Genomic DNA, 24511 nt, shown 5'->3' with positions numbered 1-24511 from the left:
GCCCACATACTTCACACCTGTGATCTTCCTATCATCCGCTCATGGAGCTCTGCTTGCAGATCCTTATATAAGTACTTTGTGTTTCTCAAAATCACTCAAGGAGAAAGGACAATAAAGGACTATCAGCACACCTCACGAGTGTCGTGTTCAAAGGGAGTGAAAGGAGCTGCTTCAATTAGCAGGAAATTCAATCAACTGTTTTTACACCCACAAAGGCATGAAAAACACTTACAAAAAACACCCTGTGCCTGTTTGCACTTACCACCAAAAGTCTAGTCCACCTCTGTGGAGATTTAGCCCACAACTCACGCCAGGCTTGTACTAGAGCCAGAATCTCTGATTCATTGGGCAACTGTCCTTAAATAATACCATAAGGCTATGAAGATTTAATTGCAAGAGTTTCATATACATACATACATTCATATACTAATTTTATATACAGTAAGGAAACACTAAGTGGACACTGATCATTCTAGACAAAGTTTATAAAAAGCCCAAAATGCGAAATGAACTGCAAAATACAGGGTCCGGCAAAATGATCTGACACATTTGTAGGTTTCATAAAATGCAAATATATTAAAGAAACATTTTTTTATTATTATTTTCGAAAAGTACATATAATGCCATTTTGTTTTGTTACGTTTCATTTAATTTTTGAATAATGTTATTTTGTTTCGTTTTAGTTGCTAACATGAATTAGGCCGGTAAGTATCGCGGTTTCATTGTGGAAACGTTTATCAAGAACGAATCTGTAACTGCAACACAAGTGTTCCGTTTGTGCTTCAGACTTGGTAGACATGATCCCGTACCTGCTCGAAACATGATCTTGTTATGGGTTACTAACTTCAGAGCCAGTGGATCAGCATTGAAACGAAAATAAACCGGACGATGTCGCACCGCCAGAACTCCAGAAAATGTGGCAGCAGTAAGACCAAAATAAAATTATTTGAAATCAAAACGAAAATTCAATGAAACAAAACAAAACAAAACGGCATTATATGTACCTCTGGAGAAAAGAAAAAAAAATGTTTCTTTAATTTATTTGCATTTTATTAAACCTACAAATGTGTCAGATCATTTTGCCGGACCCTGTACAAGCACTGAATGAACATCCTTCAACATTTTGAGTCCTCTTTTCAAGCACAACTGAGCAAGTTCCATCATACTCACATTTACATGTAAAAATAATGATAGAAATTAAGTACTGTGCCAGTGAACACTCTCTACACACTCAACCAGAACTAATTAGGCTATTCATCATTGTCTCAGTAAACTACTTTACTTTATAAAGTGCTTGTACAAAGTAAATCGGAAGCATCATACTCACATTTGCGAAAGTACATTTTGACTCGCATGTTGTTTTCCGTCTTAAATGCAGAGAAGAGTAGAATAAACAGAAATGGGCACAAACAGGAGCAGACAAAAGGGGTGGGAGTGGCTTCACTTTTAATTATAGTACAACATTTTTCTTTCTCCTCACCGTCTCTACCAACCTCCACAAGTGAATACACAAGTATGGCCCAGTAAAGTGCAGGCAGGCTGGGCAGTATCGAGGTGGGACTGAGAGCTCAAGGCCAAGAACTCTCCAGATGCTTTAAAAAGTGAGCACCATGATATTGAAAAACTGTGTTTGCCACAAGACTATACTGTAGTTGGGAATTCAATATGAAGCGGTACTACTCAACAAAAAACGGAAACTACCACAGGGTCACTGGAAGTGAACGTTGTGAAAAATTAAAGATGAGAAGATGATGGAAGATTAATGATCGGCCCTCACACATTTTCACCTCAGCATTTCTACCCCTCTCTGCAAAAGGTTTTGACACCCCTTCCATAGCCAGATGTTTTCCCAGTACGATGTGGCATCATTTTATGAACATGCCCAACTTTGTCCTGACCTGATGACTTTTAAAATGATGTCTGATACTTAACACTGTAATTTAATACATTTAGTGGACCTGAGACCTGTTACATGTACTGCATCAAACATACCAGACACCAGACTCAAAGTACAATAGGACTGAGCAAATCAGACATGGTACTAATAACCTTTAGATTAAGTTAGTCTAGTTTCTGATTGATGACTTTTGAGCCTCCCCTTACACAGCGGGTCAGGGGTCATCCTAAAGCCACCCTGAATCCAGTTTGTTTGTTTGTTGTCTTTTGTCATTCTATCAAATATTGACACATCTAAGATGGCTATGCTGAGCTGATGCAGACACACAAAACGCCTGATAGTTGTTGTCTTTTTTTCCAAGCTGCTGAAGGAGTCTACTGGGCTTTAACCGTGAGTGCCCCTAACACCCATAGAGCATCGCCTTTTATGTTTCTTGACTGCATCAGTAAGCCCATTGTCTATAAATGTTCTACACGGGCTTGTTGAGATTTGCAAACAAATTTATTCAGCTTTACTGTTGTTCACAAATCCAATCCCTTTGCATCCAAGTAGTGTGAAGAGGGAGTGAAGAACAGCTTGTTGTAATCCAAACACCCTGACCACCACCACCACCCTCGCTCGCAGAAAATGACAGGCACATTTCAACCCTGTGATTGAGACTAGGTTTGGTCAGGTTTATGCAGGCTGATTCTTATGCCAGACACAGTAAGAATTTGTCATTTGAACACTTTTTTTTAATTAACAAAAGTTGCCGCTTTCCACCCGGGCCCACATCACATCTGCTCAAGACCCCCTTCTGAGTGGGAGTAGATGTCAGGTGTAGAGAGCCATAACAGAAAAGAAGGTAATTTTTTCAACTCTTAATAAAAACCTATTTGGCTGGCAGCATATTCAGGCAAGTTCTGGCAGAAAGTGGAATAAAGAAAGGTACCCCCTTGGCGATTTTATATATATATCTATAAATCTAACCATCTATGAATGATGCAAATATCTATAGCATTTAGACAGATCTGACAACGCAATACTTGGTCACTCTCTTTCTAGTCAGGGACTCCCAGCTCCCTCTGACCACAGTTGGTTCAGATCTCCCTCATTAGCCGAAAGCTGCTTTTGTTTAAAAAGACAACGGCTTCTAATTAGCCACAGAGGGACCGAGGCATTTCATTGCCTCAGATGGAAGGATGCAAAATGTGCAGTCAAAGTACACGTGAGTGCTTGATGTTACTGATATCCACCATTGGAGGAGGAATGATGAGTCAGCACTCCCACATGAAAGGCCGAATTAGTATGACTGGTTCTGTGTAGGAAGTGACAGACGTGCAAGAGGAACAACAGCAGCATTTGCAAGATGCTAACACAATCCCAATGCAAACTGGTGAGAATCTGACAGCATATGCGATTCAAGGGAATCTACTGGGCATACACTATGCAAATCAAGTTCTATTTCATGTCAGTAGGCTCACTTTTAAATCTGGACTGATTTCAAGTCTTACTGTGAAGAGTAGCACAGACTCTTTGGCAGCTCTCAAATGCTCATGAAACCATCTGATTCTGGCATGACAGAACTATTGTTGACCAAGTCAATGACCAAACTGATAAAATTTCCACTCACTGCACAGTCACACAATGGATAATAATAGAAACCTCTGGAGATGAAGGCTTCTGTTGATGAACACAAATCAAAGAACTGCGTTAGTTTGTTGTTTTCATGACTGTTTTTGCATTCCACTAGCACAAAATTCTTCACTTGCTTTGACAGTCAGCAAAGGTTTGAGACATGTTCGACTAACATATGCAACACCAAAGAGGACCCAAAAGTACAAAAGTATGACTCGGCTCACTCTTATATAAATCATTAGCTTTGACTTTTCTTCGCAGGTTGTTTAATTGTGCAATGTTGGTGGGATTTGTTTTTTTTAATTATACAGTGTATGCCCTTCTTTATTGGAAGATAGCACACAATGTTATTATGGTGCAACACCACTGAACACTGCATAAGAATAAAAATAGCATTTCATAACAAACACTGTTTGAGAAAAATACTACATTTATCATAATTAAAGAAAAGAAGAATAACTATTAAACTACATTAAATAACTAAACTAACTTTAACAAAAACTATTTTGGTCTGTGTTGTATCAAACATCAAGTATTTTGATATTAAACCTTTTGGCAAACTTATGGAGAACAGATTGCTGATCACCACAGTTCCTCAAGTGACTCAGTGTTTTTGTTGTTTTCTTAAAATCTTTTAGGGAACCAATTGTCACTTTCCCTAAGGACAACATTCTTTGGAACACTTCTTTTTGGCAACATTTCTGTTCAAATTAATGTAATTTAATCATTACTTTATAACAGCTGTTGGACAAATGGGAAATAACCAGTCACCACTATTTTTCCTGTGGGTACAGTTGAACCAAGAATCACACCTTCACAATATTAGAAAATACAAGTTTAGATTGAAAGTCTCCCTTCAATATCAAGTTGTCTGTGGTGGAAATCACTGATTGGGCTGCATTATGAATCCTTGAGCAAGATATGACGTGCACCCATTTGTTTTCATTACTGCTTGTGCATTCATCCCCACCTTGGCACTAATTTGTCATATTATGACAATAACAGAAAATGAAGGTAGTCACAATGGCGTAAGAACGATATGAAACTTGAGAGATCGGTTATTAGGTGATCGGCTGCATGTGAGAGTATCAGTCTATAGCTTCCAGGTGTGCATAGTTTCAGGATCATCATCGCAGTAATAACCTCAGAAACCCCCAACATTCCCTCTTGTGTGACATTAGGGGTGTAACCTTAAATGCTCTCCTCATCTTTGTTTAAGTAGATTATATCAAAATGAGAGAAAGCTAGAGAAGCATTGGACTTAAATTCCATGTTTAAAAAGTTCTACACACCTGAGAGATCACGAAATATGGTAAGAAAAATGTGTTATGTTAAGAAAAAAGAATAATGACAGATTTTGCAATGAGAGTAATCACAGCAACCCCCAACATTCCCTCTTGTGTGACATTAGGGGTGTAACCTTAAATGCTCTCCTCATCTTTGTTTAAGTAGATTATATCAAAATGAGAGAAAGCTAGAGAAGCGTTGGACTTAAATTCCATGTTTAAAAAGTTCTACACACCTCAGAGATCACGAAATATGGTAAGAAAAATGTGTTATGTTAAGAAAAAAGAATAATGACAGATTTTGCAATGAGAGTAATGCCACCACCACATGTTGGAAAGTTTGGGATAAACACATAATCAGATATGACCACATTTATCAAGAAATACATTTAAACATTCAAATACAATTTCGAATACGAATGTTTTTTTCCGATTCATAAAAATTAGTAGTTGTGTAAGTCTGTTCATATGAGAGCGTGTCAAAAATAAGCTTCACACATCAGCTAATGAGTATTTTCCTGCACAGGCGTGACACAGCTCGCCTGGAGGAGACTCACAAGTTGTGCTTGATGTGGCATCAGAGGGTGTTGGGACAGAAGCAGTGATAAATCCTGTGTCCTCTAAGAAGGCGCTAATCATTCAAGATGATGTGGCCAAATGTCATAGGATATATCCCCTGTATGCCCCCCACCCCCAATACAGAGCCCCTCAAAATCAAGACAAATGGGCATGGCTTTTATCTCACTTTTTTTTTAATCTGGACAAAATCTAAACACATGATCCACAGGTTGTGAAGCTGTCATCAAAGTTTTTCATCAATCATTGTGTGCCACCGATCGGTAGTAAAGGCTGTAAAAGCATAATTTGAATCCTCACATAATCAGGTATCAATCACAATTTGCCATGTTGCCATTATGCTGCATCTTTAGTTCAATTCTACCTTGTTCAGTTAGGTTTTAAATAACATCATTGATTGCGTCTTTGTCTTTCAACTGACTGAATAGTAATACTGGATGTTAATTTGTGGTTTAATTTACTGTTTTATTATACTGTATATTAATGTCTAGGTTGTTTTTTCCATTCTCTTTGTTGTTTTCACATTGTTATATGTAAATGCAGTGTTACACTTCCAGCTGATGAAATTGCACTATACTGTATGATAAAACTGTATAGTATAGTATAGTATAGTATAGTATAGCATCATATAAACCAATGCATATTATATGTGCAATGTACATTGTACAGAATAAAGACGAGTAAAAACATTACAGAAGAATAAGTTAATAAATTTCACATTACAAGTGAAAGACCTACATGTTCAGGGGGCGTAAAACAGCAACTCTTTCCACAGCAGTGTTGCAACTAATGACCTGTGTGTGTGCGTGTGTTTGTGTGTGTGTGTGTGTGTGTGTGTGTGTGTGTGTGTGTGTGTGTGTGTGTGTGTGTGTGTGTGTGTGTGTGTGTGTGTGTGTGTGTGTGTGTGTGTGTGTGTGTGTGTGTGTGTGTGTGTGCGACGTGCGTGCGCGTGTCTTCAGAGGAGAGCTGGAGGGCGAGAGCCATGACGCAAGGATACAATAAATGCATGCAGAGGGTTGTTGACGTCACTGTAAACAGCAACCAGGTGGAAACATGTCCTTCAAGTGACTTGTTTTTCATAAACAGATGGTCACTGTTAATAGCACCGCAACACTTTGTCGTTGGGAGAATTTAGAAATGCTTAAGATTTGGCTGAAAATGATTTTTAGCTGTACAGTATTCCTTTTGGGATTTCTTTCACATGTAAGCGATAAAACGCATAAGAAGGCTTGTGACAAATGGGTTTCAATTTGCGGCAGGGAAATTAGCGAACTCACAGCAGAGCAATTTCCAAGAATAGACTGTATATAAGTGCAGTTAGTAGTATTTTTCTTTTTAGCAGATTCTACCAGAAACGTACAAAAAACCCAGACTTGTTCATGCCACAACCGGGTGCACAAATCCTAGTCTTTTTATTTGTAGTTTTCCTTCATATAATCTTGCTTTGAAAAGTAAAGTTGTGCGCTGTGCAAAAAGGTACAACTAACTGATGTTTTTCATCAACATCTTCCTAAGCCATCCTTTCTGATCTTGTTTTAATTCCGAACTTGTTTCTGTCATGTCAAAACAGCGTGTGGCTCCAAGTATGCGTCAAGTCAAAAGGCGGCCTTCAGCTCATCACCATCCTCCTTGAAGCTTTTGTGCATATTTGAGTGCCTCCGACGTTTGTCAGTGAGAGCAGACTGGGCTCTGGTTGTACTCCTTCTCCTCAGCCTTTTTTCCCTTGTCTCGACAACAAAGCGGTGCAAAAACAGGGAAGAAATAAACCACATGAGCTGCCAAAACACTGAGTTGAGGATGCTGTGTCTTGGCAAGCTCAGGAATTTTGGAGTCTTCAAAAGTGAGGGGGAAAAAATAAATTCCTTGTAACGTCTTGCCTTGTGTTAGCCTTTAGAGTTTCGCTCCTAAATCACACTGGCCAACTGTTTTGCTCTGTTAGGTTGTCTATCCACAGTCAGCGATGACTTTTACATTTGCCGACACCCAGTGGGGTATTCAGCCTTGAAAGGTTATGCGAGGTTTTGACCCAAAACAGCTCCATTCTCTCTCCTCTCTCATTCGTTTCCATCAAAATCTCCTCCATGACATTGAATCTATTTTTGTTTCAAAAGCAAATCCTGGATATGTGTGAGCCCAAACCAATGGAAAATAGCCGCTGTCTGCCAAATGCCTTACGTTGCACACGCTCAATATACACACACACACACGCACACGCAGGCACGTACACACAAAAGCAAAAAAAAAAAAAAAAAACATGACCGTCCTGTATTTTCAATGAAACCTCAATATTTTATGAGCGCACCAAAGACAAGATATCTGAGGGGAATCCTCTGGTGGTAGCTTCTTATTTTTAACATTGCAGCTATCACAGTCACCCCTTGTCAACCATATGTGTCATAAATAACACCACAAAAGAGAGACAAAAGACGGAGTGCGATGCAATTTAAAAATAACGAGAGGTTAAACTGACTTTAATGCATCAGAAATCTGCATTTTAATCATTGTAATACTACAGTGGTAGAAAGTAAGAGGAACTTTGTAACAAAAAAAGACGTTTTCAATTATTATTTTTTTCAATTACACATATGAATTGGTTGGATGGGTTGTCGTTTATAAAACGTGAAAAAAACTCATACAGGCAAGGCAGACTGTAGACTTATTTAGTTAATTTAACATTATTTTTGTTCATTTGTTTGTTTTTGTTTTGCACAGTTCAATCTTACCCGTCACTGTCAGCATTTAGCTTTTGGAATGAAGTTTTTAGTGAAAGTAATATCCAAGTGAATTTAAAATGGAAACATTTTAGTGTGGAGAGATGAAAATAGAAAACTATTATCTCAAAATATCAAAATAGGTATTGCAAATTGAATGAAGATAAAATAATATTCAGAGTGTGTACAATTTTACTTGGTTAAGTAAATGATTTAAATCAATGCTTGTATTTCTAATCTTCTAAGAGTTTTCATGCAAATGACATAGGTTTTAGAATCCTACCAAAATGTTCGGAAAAAAAACACAACAAAAACAATGAAAGCAGATGAAAAATGGTGAGAACATGCAAACGCCACACACACAGGACGGTGGGAGCCAAGAAATTCAAACAAATATACAGTATAATTAGGAGAGAAAACGAAAACCTACCAATTATTGTCTTGTTGCCCAAGTACGAAACAAGAAAAATTTATGTCAGCCTTTACAATCAGCCAGTGGTTGGTTTTAATTTCCCAGTGTGGCAATAATCGTTTTCCACATCTGAGGACAGAATGCCTCAGATCCAAAAAGTGCGTCCTGTTCTTTTAGCAAAATGATATTGTGAATATAATGTGCGTGCAAAAATAAATATATTCAAAGCAAACACAATGCTTCCAAGATCATACTGACAAACTTAAGTTGGTGGACATACGAGAAGGATGCCCCAAAGGAACATTCTTCACCGTCTGGGAGACTAGCCGGTTCTCTCCAACCATCCATTATGAATGGAGTCGAGTGTCACCCATATGCCTCATCCTGCTCTGGGCAGTCAGCGTGAAATATTCACCTGTTCCACTCCTTAAGTAGAGAGGCCGATAAATGGAAATAGAGGAGCTGAGGGAGCTCCTCTGTCTCTAAGCACTGACGCCAGCTCAATTTTGCAATGAACCTCCCATTCTACTCCTCAGTCAGACTATGAGTAGAAGCAATTTGTTTGCTCAGTCAATACCATGCGTGGGACAACAGTAATGTTCGACATCATTTCCGCTGTTCCAGACCGTTCTCCATTCACAATGTCCTACTTAGTATGTCAATATATTTAAAAGTGCTCAGTTGTCGCGTGCTGGTCTTCAAGTGCCAAAATATTTGACGACTTGAAGAGAAATTAGTCCGTCAGTCTATCTACGGTAAAACCACAATCTATATGAGTCAACCTCTGGTTTGACCTAATTGGGACAGGAGAGAAGCACACCCTCAACACAGGGTCAAAAGTTATTTTTATTCTATTTTTTTGCAACATCCCTTTCAAACAACCACAGATATATTGAGCTTTTGAGGCCCCATTTTATTGGTCCAATGTATCAATCTTTTTAACAATGATACTGACCCTGCCCCTGCCCATAGAAGTACAATGAAAGCTTAAATTGTCCACAGAGTATTGTATAATTTGCATCAACTCACACTTTCAAAAACAAGCCAGTCTGTACTTGTCTTAAAGATGAACCAATCCTGTCCAACAGTCAGACAGTATAAATCTGATAAAGCCATGGAAACCGTCCTCTGGTCTCCAAAAAAAGACAAACTAAGCCTCACAGTGCATTTGTCCCCTTGTGATATGCATCACATTGAATACAAAGAAAAAGCACAATTGCAGTTTTAAATAAAACAACCAGTTTACCTTTGTACTTTGAAGTAGTAATAAATCAGGTCCATTACCAGGACCATCAACTTTGATTCATACTTACACTGCCAACTATCAACACCATAACGAACTAGTATATAACCCTTTCATAACTTTCCAAGTTGGGCTGTACTGACACACAAACAGCCCCTATTTTATTTTATTTTTTTCAAAAAAAGGGTCAAGCTGAAGCTGCATATCTCTTTGCCTCGAAAGGTAACGTACCACATACTTTATGCGCAAAGAAGAAAGTGAGAAAATGCATGAAGGGACGAGACAATCTGTAGAGGTATGGAAGCCATTAAATCCAAATGTTGAGTGGTAAGGCTGACTCATTGATTCAAGGGGTAAGCCCGTCTATAGAAGATGGACTGGTGAACAAAGTTAACAAGATCAAAGCTCGAGTCTGGCAGCCTTGTGCAGCAGTCCTCATTAAATCTCATGGGGACAAAGAAAAAGGATACAGAATAAAAGAACCTTGATACTATACTTAGACTAAGGCCAGGAAGTAGTACAAGATGGAAGCAGTCAACATTGGTCCCAGACTACGAATGACTTGTCACAGAAAGATTTCATAAAATAAAAATAAGTTTTATAAAAGGTCTTTAATTGTGTACATTATATAATAATACGAGTGGCGGCGTTGTTCAGTGACTTAAACTCGAATCCCGCTGAGTGGTGAATGTTTGCAAACGTTTGCGAAAGCGACGAATGATGATTTTTCGTCAGTGTTTGTTCAAGCTTGCAAATGGTTGACTAAATCAAAACCTATACACAGGACTCATTATTATAAAGAATGTTGTTCATTTAAATTTCTTATTCATTTAAATGTCTTATTTATGTGAAGTTACATACTTGCAAGAGACAAATCCATATCCTAAATGTTCATATTAGCATTTTATCTCACTTGGTTACCTCCAGGAAATGTGGCGCCCTGGCATCACTTCACACTCTACTCACTCTATTGATTCTGTCCTAATGGATTTAAGTGGAATGTCAACTATCTTTTTAGCAGAATGTTCCCTGCAGTCTTCATTGATGCCATCCTGCATGTTATTCAACAGAGGTAGCCCTCGTGTGGGTGTTGGTCACTAATATAGTTAATGAAATTACGTGAGTGGGATATGTATACTTGAGATACGATCATATTTGTTAAAAGTTGAGCAGGGCATGTTGTAGGGCTCTTTTAAATACCGTATTTTCCGCACTATAAGGCACACCAGATTATAATGAATTCAAAGAATGGCCCATTTTAAAACTTTGTCCATATATAAGGCGCACCAGATTATAAGGCGCACCTTCAATGAATGGCCCATTTTAAAACTTTGTCCATATATAAGATATATACATTTGGCCCACGGGCCGGACTTTGGACACGCCTGCTGTAGTGGCTCAATATTGGTCCATATATAAGGCGCACCTGATTATAAGGCGGACTGTCGGCTTTTGAGAAAATTGGAGGTTTTTAGGTGCGTCTTGTAGTGCAGAAAATACGGTAATACAACATTCACTACTTGTTTTTTCTAAACATTGGTATTTTTGCAGCATCATAAAAATATTGATCAGTGAATATCTGGATCATTCTGGGGATGTTTTCCCAAGCAAGCATCCATTAAATGTGTTTATGTTACTGTTTTACAAAGGCTTTCAACCACAACCAGCAATGTGCCGGCCTTTCAACAAGTTTTGTTTTTTTGATAATGCAATACTAATATGGAAATGTTCTACTGAAGCATAAACACCAGTTTAAGCCTTACATCACATTCCATTTACATCACCTTTGGCTCAAAATGAAATTGGTTATGCAGTTTTTGTATGTACACACTGTTTGAGGAGGTAACATTCGATGAGAGGGCTTGGGCATATCACTTATTGGCTTCTATTAGGCATAATTAGAGATAGAGAAGATTTGTTGATGAATGGCCTTTGAGAGGGTCTTTCAATTCAAAATTGTGTTTACTGGCCTAGGGGAAACGAGTCTTTCATCTCGTGCAGATAAGAGTGTGATTTGTGGGCCACTCGGTGGCCTCGTGTGTATTCTCAGGTTGGATTGTTGCCTTGCTTTCTTCCATCGTCTCACCCGCTGATTAATGCTGATATTTGCCTAAGCTTCATAGCTCAGATGAAAAAAGACTTGTGATAATGGCTTTTTCGTTCATTTGCGGTGCCTCTCCATCTTTCTTTCTGTGTGTGTGCGTTGTGTGTGTGCGTGTTTTTTTATATGTGTACGTGTGTTGAAAGTTAAGGTACAGTCACGCTCTGTCAACTCCAAGAATTTCTTTTGGGGGGCCCAGAACTTGATGCTTACGGCCTCGTTGAGTTAGCATAGCACTAAATTCAGCACACGCCCACAGCGTTCCAAAGAGGAAAGAACTGACTTATCTTTCATGATTTTGCAACTTTATACCGTATTTTCCGCACTACAAGGCGCACCGGATTATAAGGCGCACCTTCAATGAATGGCCCATTTTAAAACTTTGTCCATATATAAGGCGCACCGGATTATAAGGTGCACCTTCAATGAATGGCCCATTTTAAAACTTTGTCCATATATAAGTCCATATGCTTGGACACGCCTGCTGTAATGGCTCAATATATATAATCCGGCACACCGGATTATAAGGCGCACTGTCGGCTTTTGAGAAAATTGGAGGTTTTTAGGTGTGCCTTATCGTGTGGAAAATACGGTACTTGCCATTTTTAGTCATTTAAATTTGGCAAACAAAGACATACTGTCATTTTTCAGGGTGAATTTATTATGTGAAATACTATACATTTGACAGAGGTCACATTTTTTCGTCACTGTTACTAGCAATAGACCCAAGCCCTTGTCAGTATTACAATTTTAGGAACACCTATTCCCTGGAAAGCCCAAGTTTATTCCCTTGCTTTACATATGTGTTAAAAACCAATAGATTATTAAAAGAAGAGTAAACAATAAAGTGACTGCTTACTAGAATCTTGAAAGGATTTTCTCCACATAAACTAATTGACATGAAACAATAGAAATCCCACTCAGTTGTGGTGACTACTGTGCACATGATAATAAACAGTTTTAATCATTACTGCAGTCACATCATAAGACATGCATTGAAAGCCCCTCTGATACATTGATTTAGGATTTGTATTCCCATTTGATCCGAGAATAGCAGAAATCGCACGCTGAGAACAGAAGAATAAAAACTGTAGAGAAACCTCTACTGAAAAGATGTATGCAGAGGATATATGAGGCAGTGTGGTGACTTCAAACATTTAACCATAAAACCTATAGCTTCTAGTTTGACACTGAACACATTTTTACCCTATGTAGACCAAACTAAAAATGATATTCTGAAAGGTTATCATCATGCATTATCATTAATAATAAACCTGTCCATTTTCTGTTTCTCTCTTCCGCCGGCTTACCTGGACCCTATCCCGGTTGACTTGGGGCAAGAGGTGGAGTCTCTAGCACATTGCATGGAACATAGGAGCTACCAAGAAACCATTCACACTCCACTTGGGAGTCTTCAAATTCTCTTAACCAAACATGCATAACTATGGAATGTGGCAGGAAGCTGGAAAAAAAACCACGCAAGTTCGGGGACATAATGCAAACCAGAGGGCCAGAGTTGAGGTTCAAACCCAGGACCCTTTGACTGAGTGGCAGAAATGCTAACCGCTAGTCTACCATGCGTCCTATTATCGAATGTTTTGGTGAGAAATAAGACCTCCTTGTCAAAAAAAAAAATCATTCAGCTACATTTGCAGAAGTGGTTACTGGCATGTGCAATACGTGCAATATACCGCACAGAGCAACATTGCTGGTGGGGCTGCAACATTGCAGACCGCCAAAATAAATTGCGGATCACAAAAATAAATTGCTATGTAAATATTTGTTTTCCTATATAAAGACATGTTAGACTTGTTAGTCGTGGGGATAGATAAATATCTCAATATGCATGTGTGAACATGACTCAGTGCTGATGCTGAATCATGAACCAATCTTTTAAACAGCTTGTGAGAGTAAACTAATTCTAGTGATTCGGCACAGCCCCAAAAACACAGTGAATATGAACAAGGTGGTAACAAAATACTAAAAAATGATGATAAAAGATGATTGATGTAGAACGATTACAACAATGGTGTGTCTATACTTCAGATCTGATCTTCAGCCTTTAACACTAAAAGCTGAAGGTTTTCCAATTGTGCACCCCCTGAGGTGCCTCTCATCTCACTGGATCAGGACTGGGATGGTCACCCAAATTCCACATCGACAGAAAATAATCTTAGCATCTCAGAAGTAAAGGCCACCTCGCCCCTGGATAAAGTACACTTACATTAGTTAGTACCTTTTCACAAAAGAGATCCATTTATCCTTGGCTGTCTAGATGTCAAGGCCAACTCAAAGGAATTACACTTTAAAATCATTAACTGAAGTACGTACTTCTGTGTTGTGAGTTTGAGATTTGCTGGAGGGGACAGGCATGAAATTCCATTGACACTGTCTAAAAAGCTAACTAGAATTGCCTTTTGGAGGCGATTAAGTGAGGGTGGGTTGGTCAGAATGGTCTCGGAGCTGCTTTAGGTTTGATTGCACTTGTTTAATTATGCCGTAATTCTATCCTGTCATATCAGTCTGTCAGTAGCTGACGTTATAATGGCACCACTATATTATGTTTATTTTTATAATACCATTATGTTTTTATATTTTTAATTTTATTACCATTCCACACTTATTTCATACCACAAATAACTACTCTAAATCACCATAAATCAATGATTCATTTAGATTTGTGGCATGAATCAATACGTATGTGTCTTAAATATTAGTACTGCATATACATAAAATAAATATTTTCAATGAAGGTTAATATGTCTGTCTAATATGTCCTACGGACCATTATTTTGCTCATTATGCAAAATGTTCTAATCTATACACAAACATAATAAGACCGGGGAATTTGCGAGTTTTAATTTACAGCTTTGCATCTTGCATTACACTAATCAGACAGAAATTAATACCATATATGTGATGCATATTTGAATTGCTCAAAGCTTTCCCTTAAGATCAGCTCTGTTGCAGATGAATGCTTGATATTGATATACAAACCAAATCAACAACAAATGGAAGTATCAGCAAGTTGTGGTACTCGAGAAAATCATTTTTTACTGATGAAACAGCTGCATACACACAAATGCATATACTCACACACATACACACACACAGAAACACAAACTGAGCGTTTAATCATTTGCTATGAGTGTACAGATGTAAAAAGTGCTGAATGAGCAAACCACAGTGAAGTAAGCATTACTTTCTTGTTCCATAGCTGACTTCAACTGAGGCACTGTCCAGCTCCAGTGTTCCAAAATTTACCTGACACTGTATCCAAGCCTACATCTAAATTTGGACACTGTTTTAAAAAAGAAATAAGTAAATTTAAAAAAAGGGAGTGAAGTGTCAACCTTCACATCCCATCTCACCTTTCTTCCAATACCTTTAGCACTTTCTATAACAGCTCTGATGATACATTCAAACACGTTACAAAAAGGCCATTAAACCTCTATTTTAAAAGGAAAATAAAAATAATACTAAATAAAGCAAAAAAATGCAAACAAGCCCAGCTCAATGGAATCTTAACTAGAATTTTATTTCCTCCTTGGATCTCATTGGCCAAATTTTTAGCCACATTCTGACACACACAGACACATTCACACACAATGTATTCAGTTGCTAAGTCATTTTTCTGTTTCACGTAATGATGCCAGTCGTATCAGTCATGCGGTGCAGTTGGCAGAGTCAAAAGACCTAGTCAAGCACATTGCGCCTTCATGAGTTAATTGGATATGAGAAGATATGAATAAGATTTGGATCCTTTAGTTCAGCAGGGGAAAGAGGGGAGAACAGAGGAGCCGGAAGGTGTGAAAATAGATGGAATTGAGGAACCTGGCAGGTGGGATTACGTAGCACCTGTGCAGTATATTAATTCACCGCATCGTGTGGCAGTCTTATCGAGACCTGCTCTACTACACTGTGCTGTTAAAAGAGTCAGCATCTAGCTGGGCGGAAAAACAACCGACGGTAGCTTGCCAAATAGTGGTACCTGAGTGATCTTCAATACAGTTCAGCCCTGAAACTTAAACTTTGAGTCCCAGTTTGGGAAGAACATACCCTGCCTACATCACATATTGATAGCAACTGGGGTAATGTTCCTATTGCAATGTTGTTGTTTTTTATCTTTTATCTTTCCCATAGACTTGAAAAACAAACTCTTTTGAAAGATCAATCTAGCTAGCCTAGAAAATCTTGAAAAGTACATAAGGCAGACTGTTTTTGACGTGGGTTATTGTTGCAGTCTGGTCCTAGTCCTGGTGACAGATCATTTAATTGTATTGTAGGCCCATGCGGGCTGGGCGTACTATTGTATTCTATAGATGACACAAAACTAAAATACATATACCGTATTTTCCGCACTATAAGGCGCACCGGATTATAAGGCGCACCTTCAATGAATAGCCCATTTTAAAACTTTGTCAATATATAAGGCGCACCGGATTATAAAGCGCACTGTCAATGAATGGCCCATTTTAAAACTTTGTCCATATATAAGATATATACATTTGGCCCGCGGACTGGACTTTGGACACGCTTGCTGTAGTTGCTTAATATTGGTCCACATATAATGCGCACCTGATTATAAGGCGCACTGTCGTCTGTTGTTGCTCGTTCATGTCTGTTCTTGGATTTTGTCGAATAAATGTCCCCCAAAATGCGACCTATACTCCGGAGCGACTTATATATGTTTTTGTCACGTTATTGTGCATTTTTTGGCTAATGCGACCTATATTCCGGAGCGACGATTAGTCCGAAAAATACGGTACATGTGTGTGTATGTATGTATGTGTATATATATATATATATATATATATATATATATATATATATATATATATATATATATATATATATATATATATATATATATATATATATATATATATACACACACATACAGTATATATACAGTAGAAAATACAGTAATTTTATAGTAATTTCTAAAATCAAAGTTAAAAATATATACTATTATATATTTAAAAAGGGAAAAGATTTGTGCTAAGATTATTTTAGTGACCTCTTTGCACAATGTTGTATGCCTTTATTTTATTAAATCCCATGCTTATGCGCATTGTCATTACTGACCCATCTTTCCGGCAAATGAGCCAGAAATAAAATAGATGATGTTCCACAACCTATAAACTGCAGTTGCTGAATAAATTACACCTCACATCTAAAGCGCTAGTGACTTGTCAGTCCAAGTGACAAGGTGGGCATACAATCGACTCTTGACACTCAGTGGGGTCTGGGAGTGCCTGTGCAGACCCTCTTGAGGGCTGTAGCAACCTCACAACTTCGGTGCTAACTACTAACCAGCAGCGTTCCATGTATGTTCCCCTCTTAAAGCAGAGAAGAGGTGGTGGTAATTCACAGTCCAAATGGCTCCTCCACCCAAGCATTCTACCTCTTTATTTGGCTGCCATGCAGGATAGTGCATTTTTCGAGGCTAATTTATACGCAGACATGTTTGCTGCATCACACCTTTAAGTACAAAGCTTTGCAAATAAGCATTATTTGGTCTTAAAAATAATTGGTTGCATTAAAAGGCTCGTGTGTGTGTGTGTGTGTGTGTGTGTGTGTGTGTGTGTGTGTGTGTGTGTGCATGTGTGTGTGTGCGTGTGTGCGTGTGCATGTGTGTGTGTGCGTGCATGCGTGTGTGTATTTCAAAAATGCCTCACTGTTGAGAGTTAATATTCAATGAGAATTAATGTCAGAATAAACGTGCAAATATTTTCATTAGATTCAGTGAACAATTACGCAAGTAGTTTTACTTATGACTTGCTTATTCCAGAGAATTGATCGGCAGCAGAGGTTACTCTGCTTTCCAGTCACTTGTGTGTTTGTCCTTTACCAACAGCCACCATCACACACTTACATTAATCATCACAATGTAGGTTACCAAGGCCAACTTCAACTATACACAGCTGATTTAAAGTGTTTTTTTTCTTGTCACCCTCATGTGGTGGTCACGCTTCTCAAAGGAAAGCGTGCTAGCAGAAGTCACTGACCTCCGCTTCTTGCTCAGGCAGCATTGAGAGAGGTCGGGAAGCTGAAGGGAAGATGGCATTTGATTAAAGTTTCTCCACCGTTTGTTCTAACATGAATAATTCCATATGAAGGATGTCAAAATGACACAAAAGCAAAGGCTATCTGTGTACCTGTAGAATTTTATGCACAGTAATGAGGCATAAACATTTATATATTTGGATTACACTGTGGAGCGTTTCTGTGAAGTGATACTTTCAATGTGTGAGTGTTTAAAACTTCACATCAAATTAGATCTGAAGAAAAATTATAGTACATAAAATTCAGTAGGGTAAAATGTTTTCTTTCTTACAGCATAAATCTCTGAGTATCAATATTTGTCCCAATTGTGGACAAAAAAAAAGAAATTGCTTGACTTTAACTTCCTAAGTTCCTGTGGAATTGCGTTCCCTCTTTGGTTACTTGGTTGCTCATTATTATCCTGCTCACCACCTTTCACTGCAGCTGACATATTGAATACCTTCCTCCTTGCAGGTTTGTCCCGGTGGCAATTTTAAGTGTCGACAGGCAGATGTAATCCACAAGCAGATCCGTAGTATCCAATGTTACAGCCAGCTTTCCCCAGAGTTTTTCCAATCAATAAAGCAATGGGAGATTACTTTTTTACACAAGTAACCAATCATAGAAGGGAAGGATAGCGGGTTAAACACTCGGGGGTATTTTTCTCCCCAAAGCCGCCACTGAAAGAGCACCCGCCTTATGGGAATATTGGATGTCATGCTATTGCATTGGGTAGGGGGAGAAATTCACAGATCCACTTGGAGCTGAAACATAGCAATCCTACTCAGAGGACAAGAAAAAGTTGCTCTTGACCTTGTGACGTATTGGATGAGGAAGTGTTGGATATTCGTATGTTAATACAAGTCTCCTGTGATTCAGGTATTAAAAAAATGATTACAAATTCCAATTTCGGTCAAGCTGAGACATTATCTAGAACACAGGTGTCAAACTCAAGGCCCGGGGGCCAGATACGGCCCGCCACATCATTTTATGTGGCCCGCAAAGACAAATTGTGCATCAAATTCGGGTGTCATTACAAGAATTGCAAATTGTCTTCACTTTTAATATATATATATTTTTAAATATTTGACCAGTTTTTACTCGTCTGATTTGAAAACGAGTTATTTGTCAGTTTGTTTTGTAGCTTTTACTGTATATAATATGAGGTGCTCATACATTTCTTTGGGTTGACAGTCATAATGGTCCTCCGAAAAAAGCTATGACTCCAATGCGGCCCGCGAAAAAAATGAGTTTGACACCCCTGATCTAAAACGTAAATACAGTGATCCCTCGCCACTTTACGCTTCACCTTTCGCAAATGGGCTACTTTGCGGGTTTATAAGTCACGGGAGAACAGCGTTTAAATACACGCTGAGAGCGCGGGGCGTGCCTCTGAGCAATGTGTGTCACTGCGTACACGTGTGGGAAATACGATGATGATGTATATGCTCTTTGAGAATAAATAAACACTATTTTAACTTTGAAACTGCATCTCAAAGTATGGGTTTTCATTCATGTATAATGAATTGAAGAGACTAATTGAAATCCAAACATGTTTTCACAGCCACTTGATACATGAGCGTTGCCTTCATATTGCTTACTGTATTACTCAAGCTGCCTTTACGCTGTGTGACTCAAATTGCCTTAACAATGACAAGATCACATTGTTTGATTCCCTGCACTACCAAAATTGAGTGAATTGGATTTAATAAACAGAAAGAGGAGATTGAAATGTTTAGAGGGAGAAGTCCTTGAGATGAACTGACAGTTTAAATACAATGATTTACAAAATGTTTTTTGTGGATCTGGAAAGGAGGCTAAAGACCTTTTTGGGGGAAGAAAAAAAAACAATTCGCTACAAATGTGGTAGAATCATTACCACACGTTATATCAATATATATGTTGAATAATTTGTTTGAAATCCCAAACTATTACCATTATAAAACCTTTATTGTAAAAGCAATATTTTGTTATACAAAATAACCAAAAGTTAAGAAGGTATAGTTATGGCAACATAAACTTCAAGGCATTTATAAGGAAATGCCTTATTTATTCAATTTATTCATAAATAAGGCATTTCCTTATAGATTCCTGGAGGCTAGTCTCCAGCACGCTAGCATTTAATGGTACACTGATGATAGGATAAAAATTAGCCCAAATTGTAAATCAAGAGCAGAAGCAATCATGAATGGCCACCGGCAATGACAATCATCTGCTAAACTGGCCGGCAGATTTAGCAGTCTAGTGTAACATATGGTTGGAATGACTCAATAGCTTATCAGACCACCTAACCAACCCTTTAGCTTCTTCTTCACAAGCAAACCTCCTGAAACCCCCCTTCGCGAGATATCATCATATTTTCCGTACACCTCCTTCGGCAATATGAAGTGCTGGCCACATCAGCCGCTATAGTGGGTGCCCCGGAGAGAGACAGAACGAGGAGGAAAGATGGAGAGAACACATGCTGACAAGCACCGCGTGCATCGGGAGGGTATCTGCGTGAGTACGTGCGTGTTTGACCAGCACACTTTCACGTGCGCATGAGCAGCCTGGGCTTGTGTGTGTAATTTTCACTGGGCTGTTTCTGTAATTCTCTGGATCTATGCAGAACGTGCAGTATGCTTCTGTGAAAATTGGGGATGGGCACGGCTGGGGGAATTGTGAATACTTAAGGAGCATGGTTGGGAAGTATTAATGTGTGCAAAGACACAATGTTGTTGCATAGAGGGCGCTTCCTCTGCACAGAATGTTATGTACAACAGAACATTAGCAGAAAGAGAAAGTTCTTATCAAGTAAGAGTACAGCACTAATTTCGAAGACGCTAAAAAGATGGGAATGGGGGCATGGTTATGAGGAAGATGAGTGTGTTTGTATGTCAGGATCAAAGTCAAAGTCAAAGTCTGCTTTATTGTCAATTTCTTCACATATGGTAGGCAGCTCACGTTTGTGGGCGACTGTAATTGAATGTACATTGAAATAAACAAGATGCCGAGCACATTCATCTGCCCACACAAGCTGAGTAGCTGATTGAATTTGTTAGTGTATTTTTGATCAGTCGTCTCATTAGAGAATACATTCCAAAAACCATTTATAGCAAGAATATAATGTGGATTGGTTTTGCACTTGGTGGTTCTCTGGAAGTGTAGTTCCGAAGTGTCACATGAGAGACAGGTCAAAATGGGTACTTTAAAGAGAAAATCAACCCCCAAATTTTCTTTACAATAATATGTTGTATTAATTTTGCATTTTTGGAGCATAAAAATTTACGTTTTTATTTTTATCCATTTGAGGGGGCGGCCATATTGCCACTCTCTGGTAACAACCAATCACGGCCCAGCGTCAGCAAACTCACTGATATTCACCAACAATGCGAATCTCTGTCTGAAATTCAAAATGTCTGAAGATTTAATAATGAGCACTACAGACATGGCTTTATAGCCTAGAGATGTACTCATTTAATCTCTGACTGCAGGACAGAAATTTCTCTAAAGTTGAATGTACCACGGTTGGTCCAACTGTCGCCATTATAAAAACTTCTGAACTTTACAAACAAATACCATTTCACCATCACTAATCATCAGACAATTTCAAAAGATGTTACTGCTGTTAAAATAAATATTCACCGGATAAGACGCCTTCGATCATAAAGATGACCATTGACATGTGGAAGTGGAGCGGGAGAACCTTTGAGGTTTCTCCTTTTTCACCCACAGTTCCGTTTCGATGGAATAACAAAGAACATTTGGTCCAGTCGGATCATGTTCTATATCGTCAGTGAATTCATAAATAAAACAGGCTAAATTTCAAATGACTAATGGCTTCCGCTGGAAAATGTTTTGTATGTTTGTTACACAAGATAGATAGATTATGTCTGCTGTTGCTAATGGTCCTGCATCATTAAGATTTAATAGCAGTATTTCCATGTATAGAGTAGCTTACAGACTTACAAATGCTCTTAGAGAAGGTTTTCAAGGAGGGGCAGGCTTAGTGGAAGAAAAAGCGGAATTATATATTTGTTTTCTTTTTCCCAAAATGTGTTGCGAAAAAAAATCCTACAAAAAGAATGTTAAATAAACCTAGTTTATTGAGAGTTCTCAACACAGCATATCTATAATGTTCGTCATTTTTCTTGTATTTATTATTTGGTAAATCATAAACGATCATTTCCAAACATCAAATTACTGCCGTTAGACACAGACAGCACCTATCTGCTTGTAAATTTAAGTGAGGTTATTAGACGATACCCTGTTGGTTTTTATGCAACATAAAGCATGCCTACACTTTTATTATAGGCATTTTCCCTCCCCGCGCACACAACCACACACAGGAATACGGGAAAAAGGCTGACTCACCACAGCTTCATTACTCAAGTGAGTTATGAGGGTGTTTACACACTGATTGATATTAACCCTCTTTGTTTAATCTCCCAGGCCTGCAGACCACGAGCCAGGCAGCATGTTTGCTGGATTGCATTAGATTGGTGGAAGGTGCCTCAGAAGAGTGTGCAAAGTTCACAGCGCCCTCTGTTGAAGACTAATACAATTGCTCTCTGGGGCGCTCTCTCTTGCACTCTTTCTCTCTCACATTCTCTCGCTGTCTCTCTCTGTCTCTCTGGCGTTCTGTCTGTCTCTCTCTCTCTCTGGCTCGCTCTCTGTAATGGGACTATGTGTTTGACGTAACATTGCATTTAATTTGTATAATTGTATGTATAATGTATGTGTGTAATTTAAACAATGTAAAAAGAAGTGAAAAAATGTATACTTTGACCTTTGAAAAAAATGAATGGTATAATCTCGGCAAAATGAGACTGCATATTGCACTCAAGCAATAATGATCATTACCGAAGACTTGACATTCATAGGAATACGTTTACAGTCGTGTATTTATTTACATAAAATAATACACAGGATGTACTCATATGTAGTATGCCTGCATACAGGAGATGCATATACAGTGGCACCCTGCATAATTATGGTTCAGCATTTGCAAATTCAACTATTTACAGATTTTTATCTACCTATTGTTTGTTGTTCACAGGAAAACTCACCTGTTTGCCATTTCATGCAACATGGCAAAAAAAAAAAAAATCTGAAAAGTGTTTGTTTCCTTGTTTTCATGGCAAAATATTGTGAACACTGTTGACTATATCCCCTGCTCCGCTCTCATTCGCCAACTCATTCACCCAATCACAGAGCTAATATCAACCAAGACAGCGGTAGTTTATAAATATGATGGCAGTGCCCACTGGCTGTTTTATTTGCAATTTGTGTCATTATGTAAATAAGATGACAGATTGCTAATTAGTTCATACATATAACACCAATTAATACAAAAATTACCTTGAAATCAGAAATCTTTTTAATTTACAGGTCTTAATGATATGTTTATTCAATTCCCTTTTGAACAATATTTAGTAAATAATCACAGTCCCTTGTAAAAAAAATAAAAAATAGAAAAAGTAAAAAAAGATTAAAAGTCTATTTGTCTATTTTTAATCGGCCAAGTGAAATGTAGGTGTTTGGGAAATGTATCCAAGCTCGTTTCAACCTGCCCTAGTCGCAGCACGGCATTGGTTGACCCGTTGACCCTTTGCTTGCTGGAATAAATAGGATCTGCACTCAGAGCCAAAAGTGAAATCGAGGGTCCATAAATTGGAAATCCAAGTCACTTGTGTAGGCAAGGTGAGGACACAAGCAGTTTACCAACACTGTCTCCAATTCCGTAATATTAATGTGATACTCTAAGACAATCATGTAACTACTCATGTTGTTCTGCATGGCATATCTGAGTCCAACAACTTGACACACTCTTTCTTTCTAGATTAATGTTGTCCTTAAGAAGTAGAGACTGAAACTTGAGAGAACATTTTTAGAACATCTAACCAAACAATTTGAATTAAATACTCATTATTGTTGTGCATCCAATCATATAAGTCAGCCATGATTTAACACATTTTTGTACCAAAAGGTCTTCATTGCCAAAGACAATCATGCTTTGCCATTGTTGTTTGCAGTTCTGCACCACTGAAAACTACAAACTCAATAATTAAAACATTTTTCACATGAATATATTTTCCAACAGTGTCAATCAAAATTGAATACTCCTATTTGTAGTAATGAATTGCATTAGACTGCACAGGTGTACTTAAAATTGTACCTGTTGCACTTCTTTTTGTATGAACTCCAACCTCTGAACCAAATGAGATCTTGTGCATTCATCCTGTGCCGCACTTGGATGTGTTTTAGAGTATATATTTCGAGATGCCTCTCCATTTTGTCTGCTATGGTAAGGTTTTGAAAAAATAGTACACTGTATTCCTACCAGGTTATATTACCCTGGTGCTATTGTAAATGTTTGCACTGAAATGTCTCAGCTCGGGTTTTGTTCATTTTAGCAAGGTTGCAAGTCTTGAGCAACATGTACAATGCAAAACCCATCAAGCTGATGTTGCTCAAATTGTGTACACTGTGTATGAGGTCGGACAAACTTAAATTGATGCAGCTATAACAAGGCAAGAAGATAAATTTGCACAAATCTTCAAGGCATAGGCCATGTTTCAAAGAAACTGTACTTTTTATTTTGTTTTTTCACACCATGCACAATCTTTTGTAACCTTGTC

At 38.2% G+C, this 24511-nt stretch overlaps 2 long non-coding RNA genes across 6 annotated transcripts in view; one reads left to right on the top strand and one right to left on the bottom strand.

Moving 5' to 3' along the window:
* Positions 1 to 24511, bottom strand: part of LOC148388298 (uncharacterized) — a 154410-nt gene that overhangs the window by 76330 nt on the left and 53569 nt on the right. The window lies entirely within an intron of this gene.
* Positions 3151 to 7251, top strand: LOC148388299 (uncharacterized). The gene is made up of 3 exons (XR_015862133.1): positions 3151 to 3272; positions 6336 to 6421; positions 6947 to 7251. It is a non-coding gene; the product is annotated as an uncharacterized LOC148388299 (long non-coding RNA).

This window comes from Syngnathus floridae, chromosome 13 (genome assembly GCF_059516105.1).
Source record: "Syngnathus floridae isolate MCC-2025c chromosome 13, RoL_Sflo_1.0, whole genome shotgun sequence".
Taxonomy (NCBI): domain Eukaryota; kingdom Metazoa; phylum Chordata; class Actinopteri; order Syngnathiformes; family Syngnathidae; genus Syngnathus; species Syngnathus floridae.
This window is presented reverse-complemented; position numbering and strand designations above follow the sequence as displayed.